The sequence below is a fragment of the Pan troglodytes genome, chromosome 21, assembly GCF_028858775.2.
Source record: "Pan troglodytes isolate AG18354 chromosome 21, NHGRI_mPanTro3-v2.0_pri, whole genome shotgun sequence".
NCBI lineage: Eukaryota > Metazoa > Chordata > Mammalia > Primates > Hominidae > Pan > Pan troglodytes.
In genome coordinates, this window is record NC_072419.2 from 7,701,940 (window position 1) to 7,717,586 (window position 15,647).

Consider the following 15,647-nt stretch of genomic DNA (forward strand, 5'->3'; position numbering starts at 1 on the left):
GTCCCCATGTGGCAGTGGGGTCTGCCGGGAGATTTGGCCTCCTGGGCAAAGGCAGGCTGCTGGGGGCCACAAGTCACCCCTAGGTCTTTGGGGCTGACTTGTACTTCTCAACCGTATCTGTCTGCTCCATGAAGAATCCCCCAGACTCATCCCTCATCCCCCAGCTCCTACACTCAGCATAGACTTGGGAGCCAAACTGCCTGGATTTGAATCAGAGATTTCCACTTATTCAGTGTGACTTCAAGCAAGTTACTTAATCTATCTCTGCCTCAGTTTCCCCAACTGATAATGCTGATAATAGTAGTACCTACTTCATAGGATTGTTTGTGGATTAAATTAGTTAAATATACATGAAGTTCTTAGGACATGGCACAAGACCATGCTGTATAACTGTTAGCTATTATTACTCGTCCAGGAGGAAGAAAAACTAGGATAGAAGCTACAGCAGGAGGCCTAGTGACATTTTGATTTTCCCACAATAAGCTTTCTCTGGAGTTTCCTTCAGGGTGTTTACATAAATGCCTGTCCAACACTCTGCAGTTTGCAAAGCTTGCTACATCTGCTATCTCATTTGGATCAACATTTAAGCCATGGAAGGAGTTAGGACAGAGGTTGTGATTATCCCCATTACCCCTAGTTTACAGAAGAGGAAACTGAGGCCCAGTAGGTGAATTGACTTGCCCATGATCTCAAGAAGGGGTAGAGCCAGGACCCCATTTCTGTAGCTTGAGGATCCGGGACGCATCTTGATTCTTGTCACACACTGAAAGCAGGTCAGAGCCCTCCTGATCCTGCATCGCACACTGAAGCTTGAACCTCATCCTAGACCACAACATAACCCTGGTCTCAGGTGGGGCTCTGACCCCATGCTTGACCACAGACTGAAGCCCAGATTAAGCCTCAGTATCGGTTTGAGTCAGAACTCTGAATCTCGCTTCACACTAGGCCCTGACTCCAGCCTCAGACTGATTCCTGATCTTTGTTATAGGCTGAGTCCTAATCCAGGTCCCATATTGACTCATGATCCTGATTCCACACTGTGCCCTAACTCTGGCCCCAGACTGAGCCCCCAGTGGGAGCCTCTAACTTGGAACTCCATCTCTAACCCCATCCTGAATCTTTTGTATAAATCCAATTGCCCATCTTCCCCAGGCTTTGGTCCATCTACCTGAAAAACAGAGTAGGGAAGAAAGTGCTCAGCACCCTTTGGAGAAGGCCCAGGCACCAGAGCAGAATTTACAATCCACCACAGGAAGCAAGACCCTCATCTCATCTCCTGTGTTTGCAACTTCCTCCAACTCCACCCCAGCTGGGACAGCCTCAAAGACCCCAGTCCTCCTGACGCCAGAACTCTGAGGAGTTCTATTGTTTAGGTGGTTTTCGGTTTTGATTATTTAATACAGTCATTTCTGGTTTTATATTCACAGCTTTGGTCAGCTGGGATAGGGTTTTTCTTCTTCCTGTGGTTGAAGTTGTAACACTATTTCAAACAAAGGAAAAATTTTAAAAACAACAGTGAAAATATTTTCAAAATATGTTCACAATCAAGTTAATTTCTTGGTAATTGGCTGGGGAAGAGAAGGGAAGGACAAAGAGAGATTTTTCATAATGAAGGGACAGCAGTTCTCTGGTGGGTTGGGGGACAGCAGGGTGGGGGCCAGCCTTGGGTCTCAGTCTACACAAAAGTGGTAATGGGCTGGGGGAGATAGGGATTGGGAGCTGGACCCAGGACAGTGGGTGAGAAAAGCCAAGGTCAGGCCTCTAAATGTCCCACTCTGGAGGGAGTTAGGACCCGGAGCCTATTTTTCGCTGTGTGCCCTTAATTCTGGGCCTCACTTTTTTCATCTGTGAAATGGATTCAATAACACCTGCCCAAGGAGGACTCTTGAAATTAAAAGAGAAGGTGGCTGCAAAGCACCCAGCACAAGGCCTGACACTGAGGTGTACAAGTAATAGTAGTTGATGCCATCATCATTATTTGTATTCATGGTTTGCCAGCCCAGAGGCTGTAGAACCTGGTGGTACAGGGAAGCCTGAGTCAGACAACCTGGATTCAAGCCCCAGTTGTGCCACTTACTACTTATGTGACCTCCGGCAAGTTGCTGAGCCTCTCTGACCTTTGGTTTTCTCATCCATAAAATGGGGATAGTAACTGAGTTGTTGTGAGGATCGAATGCATGACTGCATGCAAAGCACTTAGAACTGTGCCTAGTGCATAGTCAGTGCCAAGTGTCAGCTACTACTATCTGCTCAAAAATATTTCATGCATACCTACTACGTGCAGGTTGTGAATTGATTGATTCTTTTTTCATTACTAAGCACTAACTGTGTGCCAGAGAGCAGTGAGAACCGAAGACACAGTAGCTTCTATCAAGGCCCTCATCGCCTGGTGGGAGACTGAGAAGGAAAGAAGGCAATGATGACAAGGTCAAGTAAGTTCTAAAATCCAGGCACAGGGGAGGAGCTGTGGGAGCCTAGGGGCAAGGCCAGAGAAGGGTTCACAGGAGTTAAACATTCATTCATTCAACAAGTATCTGCTGAGCACTGGCCCAAGGCTGAGGATTCAGCCACCACCACCACAGGTCCACATCTGGCCTTCCTGGAGCTTGCAGCCTAGCCGGGGAGACAGGAACAATGAAGACACACACACATAGATAACATGATGGTGGTGATGGTGAGTGCCGCGATGAAAACCAAAGCCAGGGGAGGGGATAGAGAATGACAGACATGGTCCGGGGAGGCTTCTCTGCAAGGTGAGCAGAGATTTGGATAAAGTGGGGGAACGAGTCCTGTGGAGGTCTGGGGAGGGCATTCCAGGTGGAGGGGCAGTAAATGCAGAGGCCCAGAGGTCTCTCCATGGGGTAACGAGGGAGGCAGAGGGAGGGAGGGAGTGGAGGGAGCAAGGGTATGTGTAGGAGGGAAGCAGGGCAGGAGTGGGAGCACAGTGACTCGCCTGCATGTATTCCCAAGGAGATGGGAAGGAGAGGCGGGCAGAGGGGTAAAGGAGAGGAAGCAGGAGCTGCCACTTTTGAGAAGCACTGAGAAGAGAAGCAGAGGTGGGTGGGGAGGGGGATGCAGGGCCAGGACTGGTGGGCAGGGGCCCTGCAAGCCCTGCTTACTGGAACAGGAGAAGGCTGGGGGAGGTGTTCCAACCTTCACAAGCCACAGGCAACCACTGAGTGACATTAGACAGGGAAGGGATGAGATCAGACCCTGGCATTAGAAAGGCTGGAGTTCTGGGTCCTTCATGCTCTCTCCCTTAATTCTTACAAGAACCCATTTCACAGGTGGGGAAAATGGAGGTCCCAGAGAGGTTCAGTGACTTGCTCCAGGTCACTCTGAAAGGACGCAGATCTGGCTGCCTCCAGCTCCCCCTGCTCCTTGAGTTCCCTGCTGTCTTCCCTGGCCTCTGCCTCTGGGCCCAAGAACTCCCAGCCCTCAGCATCCATGGCCTCCCCCTGGCCCACGAAGTCCTCAGCCACCTCCTTCCTGGAGGGCTCAGCCAAAATCAGACTGAGGAAGAAGTGGTGGGCACTCACCTTCTGGCTTTCCTCAGCCCCTTATTCCTAGGACCAGTCCCCATCTAGGGGTCCTCACTGCCTCCCTGCAGCCCCTTGAAACTTCTGATCATTCAGCTCCTGGGATGTCCTGGGCAAAGTTATCCAGGCCCAGGTCCCCGGCTCATGGCTCTCCTCTCATTCCCTCAGTGGGTGCCCTGCCCACACCAGGATTGCATTCACCATCCAGGTGCTTGCTGACTCGGGGGCAGGCTGAGTGCTGATGAGTTAATGCCCCCTAGGAGCACCCCTGAGTGGATGAGGATGGGAGTTGGTGGAAAAACATTTCAGTCCCCTCGCCCCTTGGGTGGGACAGTTCTGTTGCCAGAGTTCCCAGTGGGAGGGATGCCCAGTTGCCAACTTGATCCTTATCACACCCTGTGCTTGCTTCTTTGGGACTGGCTTCCAGGGAATCTATTTGGACGGGAATTCTTGTTTCCAGGTATGCCAAGATAACCGCCAAGCCTAGTCCATTCTACCTGCAAAATAGCTCTCCAAGCCTTGCCTCTGTGACTGCCAGGTCTGCCGCAGCCTCCTGCATCTCTGTTTGTACTCGTGTAAAGGCCCCCCAAGCTGTCCTCTTGTTTTGCCCTTGCAGTCTACCCCTCCTCCCTCCCAAGGAGCCAAAGTGGTTGGGTTTTAAGGAAAACCTGACCATGGCTGCCTGCTGTTCTCAGGTTAAACAGCACCCCTGCAAGGTCCACAGGCAGCCCACCTAACCGTTTCTCTACATCTCTGCCCCAAGCCACACTGGTCACCTTCCCATTTTTCAAACACACCTACTTATCACCTTCTCAGGGCTTTTGCACTTGCTGTCTCCTCTGGATGGAACACTCCCAGTCTCCCATGGTTAGCTCATTCCAGGCTTCAGTTCAAATGTCACCTCCTCAAAGAGGCCTTCCCTGACCATGCGATGGAAACTCCCATCCTTCACCACTATGCTTGGCTTAGCCCTCTTAGCTTTGCTTCCTCTCCTTTGAACTGTTTCCCATTATCTGAACTAGCCTTGTTTGTTTGTTGTGATGATGATTGAGCCCCCCAAAGCAGAGAACTTGTCTGCACACACTGGGCATCTGACTGGCTGCGGGTGTTGAGCTGTGAGATCAGCTATGTTCTTGCCCTGCTGCAGTTGACAGTCTGGTTGGACAGGGGCTGGAGGGATGAACCAGTTGTGGAAAATGCCACAAAGGAAGAGGAGTAACCGGCTGCAGGGAGAGTGGGAGGGCACACTCACTTGGGTGGGTGGATTCTGTGTAAGAACAGAGACCTACCAAGGTGGGCAGATCACTTGAGGTCAGGAGTTCAAGACCACCCTGGCCAACATGGTGAAACCCCGTCTCCACTAAAACTACAAAAACATTAGCTAGGCGTGGTGGGGCACGCCTGTGATCCCAGCTACACGGGAGACTGAGGCAGGAGGATCGCTTGAACCTAGAAGGCAGAGGTTGCAGTGAGCCGCGATCATGCCGCTGCCCTCCAGCCTGGGTGACAGGAGTGAAACTCTATCTCAAATAAATAAATAAATAAATAAATAAAATAAAGTGCGGCTGCATTTGCCTCCCAGGGCAGCCCAGGTGTAAGCTATACAGCTTGCTGGAATGTCTCCATGGCTTCTAGGGGATGGCCCAAGAGAGTTCCAAACACATCATATTCCAGTGAATGGGACTGGTCAGCCCATAGCCACATGGCCATGTCCAGCTGCAAGGGAGGCTGGGAAATGTAATATTCTGCAGGCCACCCATGTGCTCAGATAAAAATAAAGAGAATATTATTCAAGAGAAAGGGAGACAGAATGTGGGGGATGACTGATGATCCTTGCCATAGGCATCAGCAGGAAACCACCAGCCCCCACTTCCCTGTTTCTGCATGTCTGTTTCTTGGTCCTTCCTGTGTGTGATGGAGGGAAAGATGGCTGTGTGTGATGGAAAAAAAGATGGTCCTGAATGAGCCTGATTCCACTTCTGGGTTCCCACACCCTCTGGTAATTCCCTCCTTTCCCCCGTTTCTGCCCTGTATCTCCTACAGTGTCTCCAGCCCTCCTTCACTCCATTTCTCCCTCTCATCATAGACTGTCTTGGAAGTTCTGCCTACAAATGTGGCGGCTGCTGTCCCGCTCTTCTCTCCATCCCCTCTGGAAGCCTGGCCTCTCCCCAGCTTCCTGCTCTGTTCTGTAGCTCACTCAGCGAGGACCAGTCCCTCTCTGTCATGAGATCCACTTTTTCTCTCCAACCTCCCTGTGGGCCTCTGTCCTGTCAACATCCCTCCTGACACTCTCTGTGACATTTGACCACCTGCTGGAATCAAAGAATGTGGGCTCTGCAATCAGGCAGGACAGAAATGAAGATGCTTCCCCTCTCTCAGCCTCAATGATCTCATCTGTAAAATGGTGTGAAGAATGTCCACTAACTAATTGAAACAAATTTTTATTTGCAGCCATGACATACCATGCATTTAAGTATGCCCATATGAGCACATCTGAAGGCAGTGATAATACAATCAATAATACTACTGGGAGTGCCTAGCTCTTACTGAGTGCTAAGCTCTTCAGCACGTCAGCTCAGAAATGTGGCCCCTCCCATGGCCCCGCCTGCACTCTTTTCTCCTTTTTTGCTTAACTTCCCTTTTGTTGCTTCTTTCTTGAGTCCATTTTTGGCTCTGTTCTCTCCTCATCTCTGCAGCTTTCCCAAATTCTTTTTTAAATTTTTATTTATTTATGTATGTATTTATTTTGAGACTGGGTTTCACTCTTGTTGCCCAGACTGGAGTGCAATAGCATGATCTCGGCTCACTGAAACCTCCACCTCTTGGGTTCAAGTGATTCTTCTGCCTCAGCCTCCCAAGTAGCTGGGATTACAGGCACACACCACCCTGCTCAGCTAATTACTGTATTTTTAGTAGAGACAGGGTTTCATCATGTTGGCCAGGCTGGTCTCTAACTCCTAACCTCAGGTGATCCACTCGCCTCAGCTTCCCAAAGTGCTGGGATTACAGGCATGAGATACCACGTCCAGCCAGCTCTCCCAAATCCTTTTCCCAGCCTGACATGTTGCCACACTTCATCTACCTGGCTGGACACCTCCGCTTGAAGTCCTGTGGACATCTCAAACCCAGGGTGTCTAAAATAGAACTCAGCCTCTTCCCCTGCAGGCTTCCAACTCTGGAAAGGGCCCAACCACCTACCCGCTGGGTCTGTGAGCCAGGCCTTCCTCTCAGGCCCCTCCTCTCTTCCCCTGGCCCCAGCCTCCTTCCCCACTTCCCCACCCTTCCCCACCCCAATGCACATACAGTTGCTCAATTGCTAGTCCTCACATACTGCATTGTGTCACCCCACCTGGTCATTGTCCTGCCCATGTCCTCTCAGCACTCACCTTTCCATGTCCAAGGAGTCTTCTGCAAACATCTGCAACTGTCTGAAGCCAAGGTGCTGGAGAACTAAGAGAGAGTCCCCAAGCAGCCCTCAGCCAATGACCGATGGGAGGTGGTGGATAAATACCAGCCCCCTGCCCTGAGTTGGGAGACCTGAGGTGTGCTCTTCACTGTCTCAAGAGGACCTCAATGGGGCTGAGCTCCCGTTGCCCATATTAGCAATTCACTTATTATGCATCAGTGGCTTCAGTGGTTTACTGGAGTGTCTTCATTGTCTCTGGGCCACATAATTTTATGGAAGTCACAGCCCTTCTCTCTAAAGTCCATCTATGAAGCCACTTTACCTCTGTTTGAGAAGCACTGGTCTCCAGGATGACATCTATACCCCTTACCTGGCATTCAAGGTCAACCTGCTGACTCCACCATGTGTCTACCCTTCCATGCTTTGCTCATGCTCTTCCCTCCTGCCTGAAATATTCATCACTTTGCTTAATGCTTGTCTGAGTTGCACCTATCCTTCAAGACTCAGCTCAAGTTCACTTCCTCTGGGAAGCCTTTCAGACCACATTAATCCTTCGAGTGTTCCCCACAGCCCCAAGAATCTGCTCCCCACATGTGGCACAAATAGTACCTTGGGTCTTACCTGGTTTGTTCCTTCAGCAAACCAAGGTTAAGTTAGCATTTTCTCTGTGCAAGGCCCTGAGAGCTGGGAGAGCTGGAGACATGAGGTGAGTCAACACAGACCCTGCTCTGAGGTCTGGGCAGTCCAGTCGAAAGACGTCCAGGACATGGGGTTGGGCATTCCAGGCAAGACCATCAACTCCACGAGGAAAGGGATGATTTTAATTCACTATGAGAAATGAGTGAATCATTTATTTTCTTAGCTTAAAACAGGGGGTGGACAAGAGACTGACTCTGGCCCACCATCTGTTTTTATAAATAAAGTTTTATTGAAACACAACTATATTTCTTCATGTATCACCTATGGCCTTTACACTACAATGTAGGAGTAATTGTGAAAGAGACCACATGGACCACAAACACTAAAATATTTACTGTTTGGACCCTTATAGAAGTTCCCTGGCCCTGGCTTGAAACACTAATACTTGTTTATTATTTCACACAGTTTCTGAAGGCCAGAAATTTGGGAGTGGTTTAGCTGGGTGGTTCTGGCTGAGGGTGTCTCAGGAGGTTGCAGTCCGCAGGGCTGTCTGAGTCTCATCATAACACAGCAGCTGGTTTCCCCAGTGAAGGCTTCCATGCTAGGCACCTCACACACAGCCTCATTTAATCCTCATAAACATCCTTAAAGGACAGCTATGATTATTACCTACATTTCTCAGCTGAGGAAACCAGAGCTCAGAGAGAGGAAGTTATTTCCCTAAGGCAAGGACAGAGCTAGGACTGGAGCTCAGGTTCCTCTGCCTCCAAAGCCCTGCTCCTAACCACTGGGCTGTCCTTCTGAGCACCACGGGGTCCCAGCAAATGATCTGTGGCTGGGGATCCAGGATCATTGTGATTTGACTCAGATGTCCCTTTGCCAGGGGTATGGTCCTACTCTCCCTCCAGTTACCTGCTCCCCATGTGGGGTCCACCTTCTTTCAGACCCTCTATCAAGTGAGTCAATGGTACTGTCCAATTCCTTCCCAATATCTTTGCCATCCACCCCCACTCTTTTCCAGCCCCACTGCTTCGGTCTTACCTCTGGCCGTCTGGGCTCCCATCTAGAGACGAAGTCAGGGGAGGTGATGCTTTCTGCTGATATTCCTTGATTTTTTCCACCTGATTCACTTTCAGCTCTCCTCTGCCCATCCTCTCAGAAGATGGATATGCAAAAAATGACCCCAGAGCCATAGGAAGGCCCCAAATGCATCCCAAAGTACTGCAGATGATACCTCCTGATCAAGCCCTGCTGCTAATCAATCAATAGAATTAATATAATTATACAATTTCATTTATTCAGCCTTCTACCTTCACAAATGCCTGGACCTTGGTTTCAGGTAAACTGGCTCGAGTTCCTGCTTGGTCTTTGCCAACATGTGTCCACGGGCAGGTCTTAGTCTTTCCTTTGGCCTCAGCCTCCTCATCTCAGGATTGCTAGAGGGGGTTAAAGGACATTGCATTGTAATTTGCTTGTTTTCACACTTGGTACATAATACTTGCTAGAACCATGATGCAAAGAGCAGTCAGTCCGCATGCTTATAAGGGAAGCAAAGATGTTCAGTATTATAGAATGCATGGCTAACATGGCCCCAAGATGGTCCAATGGAAAGCTCTTCTTCTAATCAAATAGTGAACAATCCAGGAATAACCAAAGAAAAAGTTCATCTTATTATTTGTTTTCACTGCAGCTCCATGAGGCAGAATTCATTTTGTGTGTTTTGCAGATACAGGAACAGTAGGTGAGAGCATGAGTAACTCAGCTCAGGTCACACAGCAGGTGGGAGAGAACTGGAACAAGAACCCAGTGCTCTTTCTGCTCTACCCACTGACCCATCCTCTCACGCATCATGCACCCATACTCCCATCCACCCACCTTCCCATTCATGCATTCACCCATTCACCCACCTTCCATCCATCTACCATCCACCATGTACCTACACTCCCATCTACCATCCACCCACATTTCCATTCACCCATCCTCCCATCCATCAACCCTCCAATCCACCACCCACAGACCTTCCCATCCATTCATTTACCCATCCACATATTCACCCACCCTCCCATCCATCCACCTACTGTCCATCACCTACTCATTTTCCCATCTGCTCTTCACCCCTACCCTCCTATCCATCCATCCAACCATCCACCCACCCTCCCATCCAGTCATCCACTGTCCCAACCATCCACCATCTACCCACCTATCCATCACTCACCCTTTCTTTCATTCACTCATCCTCCCATCCTCCCATCCACCATCCACCCTCCACCCATTTATTTGACAGTTGCTGAGAGCCTACTAACCACCAATCACTATTCCAGGCACTGAGATATGACTTTGAGCTAGACAAAGTCTTGCTTCATGGAGCTCACATTTTGGCTGTGAAGGGCAGCAACAGACAAATAAATACGTAGTTTACATGAGGTACTGCAAGGAAAAAATAAAGCAGGGGAGTGATGTCGGGAGTGATGTCAGGAGTGACTAAGGCAGGATGGTGGTCAGGGAGGTCCTCTCTGAAACGGGACATTTGAGCAGAAGCCTGAAGGAAGTGAGCTCCCTGACAACTTGGGAGAAGAGAATTTCAGGCAGAGAGAACAGTTGTACAAAGGCCCAGTGGTAGGAATAGAAACAGCTTGATGGGATTAAGAATCAACAAAAAGGTCATTACAGATGAAGCAGAATGAGGGAGGAAACCCAAGCCAGCTCGGGCTTGATCATGGCAGGCTTTGTCAGTCACTGTGAGTAACCAGACTTTATTTCAAGTGACTTGGCCAACAGTGTCTCCCCAGTAGTAGAGTGATTGCTCGTCTGCCAGAAAAGGGGCACAGAGCTCTGGACATCAATACTTGCCGATCTCTCCTTCATCAGCCACCCAACCCTGGCAACAGTTTTCAATTACACCTGTGAAAACTTGTGGGTTAAACAGCTGAGATCCATGCCTCAGCTTCTATAGGTGATAAGCCTGTCCTTCCTTAGGTAAAGAAAGGAAGGGGCGAACCATCAATGAGCACCATTCACATACCTTAGCCGGTTCAGCTTCACCACCCTCTGAAGGTGCCATCAGCAGCTCCCTTTTGCTGAAGAGTAGGCGGAGGCCCAGAGAGGTCATGTGGTGTGTGCTTGAGGTCACATGGCTGAGAGGTGGCACCAGATTTGCCCAACTCTCAAGTCCCATAGTCTAACGTTTCACTCCACTCAGATTCAACCTCCCAAGAAATTATTTGTTTGAGTACCTACTAGGCACCAGACTCAGAGTGAGAGGCAGTTGCAGATTCACTCAGGGCCAGTTTTGGAGGCCAGCTTCACAATCACCCAGCACAGCCCATCTTTCTACTTGTGAGGAAACAGAGGCTCAGTGAAGGAATGCCTTTCAGATCACAGAGAGGATGAAGCCAGGATATTCAAACCCAGCTTATTTTACTACAACTCTACATGGTAGGAAAGAGAAAAGCGCCCATACAGTTTCAGTGGCTTGACGTGGAGCCTGGCAACAGATGTGTTCTTGGACTGTTGGCTATAAGACAAACCAGCTTTCCCCACTGACTGTCACCGTGTTTTGGGAGACAAAGCCTAGGACTTTGGGGTGTCCACCGTGGGTCAATAAATGCCCCCAAACAAGCATATCTTTCAAAAGTGGGGACTTATTAATTCATTGATTGGTTTCTTGATTGATCAATTGATTTATATGTCCCTGTTGGACAAAGGGTTTGAGGCAGCCTGGGAAGGAAGTGAAGTGTGGAAACTGGTCATCTTCTGTGCTTCTTACATTCCACTCATTGGGAACATCAAAAAATGAAAAAAAAATCCAGCTGCTACATAGCTGGGGAACAAATTCTTGGTATGGAAGTAATTCTGCTAAGGCTAGCCTCCTCAGAGTAATTCCAAATGCTTTTCCTATTTTCAAATTTAATTAGGAGACATTTCTGTAGTGTGAGTCATCATTTAATAATGGGGGGCGTTTATTAGGGAATGAGTGGAAAGAGAACAGGACAGCTGGATAATTCAAATCCCAGTTCTTCAAGTCTCTGGCTGTGTGATCTTGGGTGAGCCACTTCACCTCTCTGAACCTCAGTTTTCTTGTCTTTAAATTGATATTTACCTGGCAAGGTTTGGGGAAGGTCTCAACTAGATTATGCACATAACAAGCTTGCCAGTGTTAGTACATAATAGGTGTTTAATAAATATCAACTGCCTTCTCTTTCCATTTATTTTCTTATTTGGTCTTCTAAACAACCTTGGGGACCATGATAGGTATGTTGTTTGCTTTCTCTAGCATGAAAACAGCCTCCCAGAAACTACTCAGCCAATCCTCTGAAATGGTATTTCCGGTCAAATCTGATGCACCTTCTGAGACTTTTTTTTTTGTCTTTTCCAGTAAAGCCAAGCACATAGTCATTGTTAGTTTTAAAAAATGTATTTGGATGGGGTATGAAGTTCAGAAGAGAAAGACATTCCTGGTTGGGGTATTCAAGCAAGGATCCCTGAAGAAGAGATGCTAGCATTTGGCTAGGTGATAGGAAGGGGACAGGAAACAGCAAAAGGCAGGATGTGGAGGCAGGATGAGTTGAAAGATGCTGTTATTGAAGGCGATGGTGGTAGTTTAGCCCTGAAAGCCACCAAGAGCTCAAGAGCAGGAGGGAAGAAGACGAGTTTCTGATGAAGAAAGACCAAAGTCACTCACTAGCTGATTTGTGCTTGGGAGGAGCATCTCTTTCCCCTGCTGATTGGGAGTCTTTTGTTTCCCTGGGACAATAGGCACTGGTCACTGAAGAGTGTGTCTGTCCTCCACACTTTCCCATGTTCCTGTCTCTGGAGAACTCCTCCCTGACTCCGAGAGACAGGATGGAGTTGTCAATCAAGATGTCTGTCACTTTGCCTACCAGGGGAGAGCTTTCCAAGTGGGGCCCTGTTTTTCTGCTGGGGCTATAGGGGAGGGTCTCCATCTTCATGTGTCAGGATGTAGCCTTGGGGCTGCTGGTGTCATATTTATGCCACATGGAATGAAGCTGTCTGAAGCAGGAAAGGATGATATTACCAAGCAAAAAGAGATGCAAAGCTGAGTGTGGACGGAGGCCTGCTTCTGATCCTGTCCATGTACTTGGATCAAACCATGCCTGAACTCCATTTGGTTTGCACCTTATGGGGCAATAAGGGAATAAGTAATTCTCTTTGTTTATTCAACAGGATTTCTGTCACTTGGCAATTCTGATTAATACAGACTTCTGATTAATACAGTTGGCAAATGAGAGACAAGTGATCTCTTCAGAAATGGACAGAGCAGGAAAGGAACCCACCAAGCATGGAGAGGTTGAATGAGAGTCTCTTCTTCCCCATTGACTCACTGCAGCCCTGGATCAAGTTGCTGCCCTTCTCTAGGACTCAGTTTTATCATCTGTGAAATGGGCTGCAGTGAGTGGGAAACAAAATCATTTATTTATGCCCAACCTTGTTGCAAAAATGATTTAAGACAGCTTACAAATGTATTAAAGCCAGAGATTAGGAAAAGAAAGAGATAATGAAATTGTGAGAAGGGGAGAAAAGGTGAACCCAAGGATGAGGTTAGGTTATTGAATGCCTGCTGTAAAGTTCTGGACAGTTGCTAAAGGTGAACAGACAAGTTTGTTCTGAGATTCTTTGTAGCCAAAGCAAGAAAAAGAAAATGCAGGTACGTGGATTTGCAGGAAAAAAAAAAAAAACAACCCGGTTCCTGAGAAGAAGCCCAACTTTTCTTAGAATAAAAGTCTGAAACAATTTTCCTTGTGGTTCCCCATCAAAAGGACTTTGTGAAATACCATGAGCAAATATGAAAACCAGACAGGTTGAGTATCCCTTATCTGGAATGCTTGGAACCAGAAGTGTTTCAGATAACAGATTCTTTTGGATTATGGAATATTTGCACATACAGTCCTATCTCGGGCATAGGACCCAAGTCTAAACACAAAATTCATTCATGTTTCGTGTATACCTTATACAAGTTACCTGAAGGTAATTTTATTTTTCTGTGTGTTGTGCACCTGCATTTTGACTGCAACCTGTCACGTGAGGTCAGGTATAGAGTTCTCTACTTGTGGCATCATGTTGGTACTCAAAAATTTTGGATTTTGGAGCATTTTCAATTTCAGATTTTCAAATTACAGGTGCTCAACATTTAACAGGCTGGGGTAAATAGTTGCAACATATTTAATAGTCGGAGGATTAAAATCCACAATAAAATAAGAGCTCCCACAAATCAATAAGGACAAAGGAAAAAAACACTCCATCAATAAAATGGGCAAAAAGGGATAAGAACACAATTCACAATAGGGGAAATAGCTATCAAATCAGAAAAAAATATCAGAAGAATGGGTAATATCAGTGTTGGTCACAATGTGGGGAAATAGGCATGCTCAGACACCTTAACTTACTTTTAGCGTTTCTCATCACCTGACACACCATATATATACGTCTCTACTTGTTGGGGATCTCTCTCTCTGACCAGATTGCAAGTTCCATGAGAGTAAGGACTACCTCCTCATCACTGCTGAATTCCCAGAACCTAGAACAGTGTGCCCAGAACAGAGTAGATCCTTGATAAATATTTATCAAGTATGTGAGTCAATAAATAAATGAGTGAATGAATGGACAGTGTGTAAACTGGGGTCATATATTTGGCAGGCAATTTGGCAACATTTATTAGAATGAAAATGCACAAACACTGATGCAGACATTCCTCCTTTAGCCATACGCTCGACTGAGACATACAAATACTCAAAGGAATGGGTCAAAGAGTGTTTTTGTAGTGCTGTTTAAATGGCAAAAGTTGGAAATGACCTAAATGCCAAACAATACTACACTAATAAAGTTATGGTTTATTCTGACTGTGAAATATTGTGTGTTCTTCTTTAAAAAAATAGTGTTTTCATACTGATGTGGTCAGATCTCCAAGATACATTATCAAAAAAAAATAGCAAGTCACAGAACAATAATATGTAACATTTACGGTAAAAACAAAACAAACTTTCCAGGCGCAGTGGCTCACGCCTGTAATCCTAACACTTTGGGAGGCTGAGGCGGGTGGATCACGAGGTCAGGAGATTGAGACTATCCTGGCTAACACGGTGAAACCTGTCTCTACTAAAAACACAAAATATCAGCCAAGTGTGGTGGCACGCACCTGTAATCCCAGCTACTTGGGAGGCTGAGGCAGGAAAATCACTTGAACTCGGGAGGCGGAGGTTGCAGTGAGTCGAGATCACGCCACTGCACCCCAGCCTGGGCGACAGAGAGAGACTCCATCTCAAACAAACAAACAAAAACAAACAAAAAACACCACAAACAAACAAACTCAGTCTGTCTGGTTAGCTAGCTACTATCTATCTATCTATCCATCCATCCACTCGCTTACATTGGTCAACCTATCAGTATAAACAAATAGAAACATATCTAGAAGGAAATACCAAGCTGTTAACAGTTCTTCAGAACAAGGAAATAAAATGTGGAGGTTTACACAAAGGGCTATTTTTACTTTAAAAATATATTTCAGTATAATATGCATTTAATGTGCATAGATAGGTTGGCAAATGATAAAGCTTTACAAACTGTATTTATCCCTGTCAGCATCACTCAGATGAAGAAAGAGATATGACCAGCACCCCAGCAGCCCTACTGTTATCCTCTCAAGGAAAACTATCACTGCCCTTCTATTACTTTTATCACCCTAGACTAGTTTTGCTAACTTTTGGACTTTATATAAATAGAATCAAAAAGTGGATACAATTTTGTATCTTTCATCTTTGGTGCAATATTCTGTTTATGTGAATATTGCCAAATGGCCTGACACTCCAACCAGTGTGGCAGAAGGCCTGTTCCCCCCATGCAGCCACCCAATACATTTTAACTAACCTGTAGTCTGTATTTTGTTCAGTCCCAGTAATGTCCTTTACAGCTTTTTTTCTAGTTTGGGATTACATGTTGCATGTAGTTGTCATGTCTCTTTAGTATCCTTTAATCTGGAACAGTTTCTCAGCCTTTCTTTGTCTTTCATGATGTTGGCCTTTAAGAAAAATATAGGTTAGTTGTTTTAT

The 15,647-nt window shown here is 46.9% G+C and overlaps 1 long non-coding RNA gene across 1 annotated transcript; it reads right to left on the reverse strand.

The window, feature by feature from the left end:
* Window positions 1-8,859: 8,859 nt before the first annotated feature.
* LOC129135403 (uncharacterized) lies at window positions 8,860-14,078 on the reverse strand. Its single transcript, XR_008541259.2, has 2 exons — window positions 13,989-14,078; window positions 8,860-9,020 (listed from the first exon to the last, which is right to left on the reverse strand). It is a non-coding gene; the product is annotated as an uncharacterized LOC129135403 (long non-coding RNA).
* Between the last annotated feature and the right edge of the window lie 1,569 nt (window positions 14,079-15,647).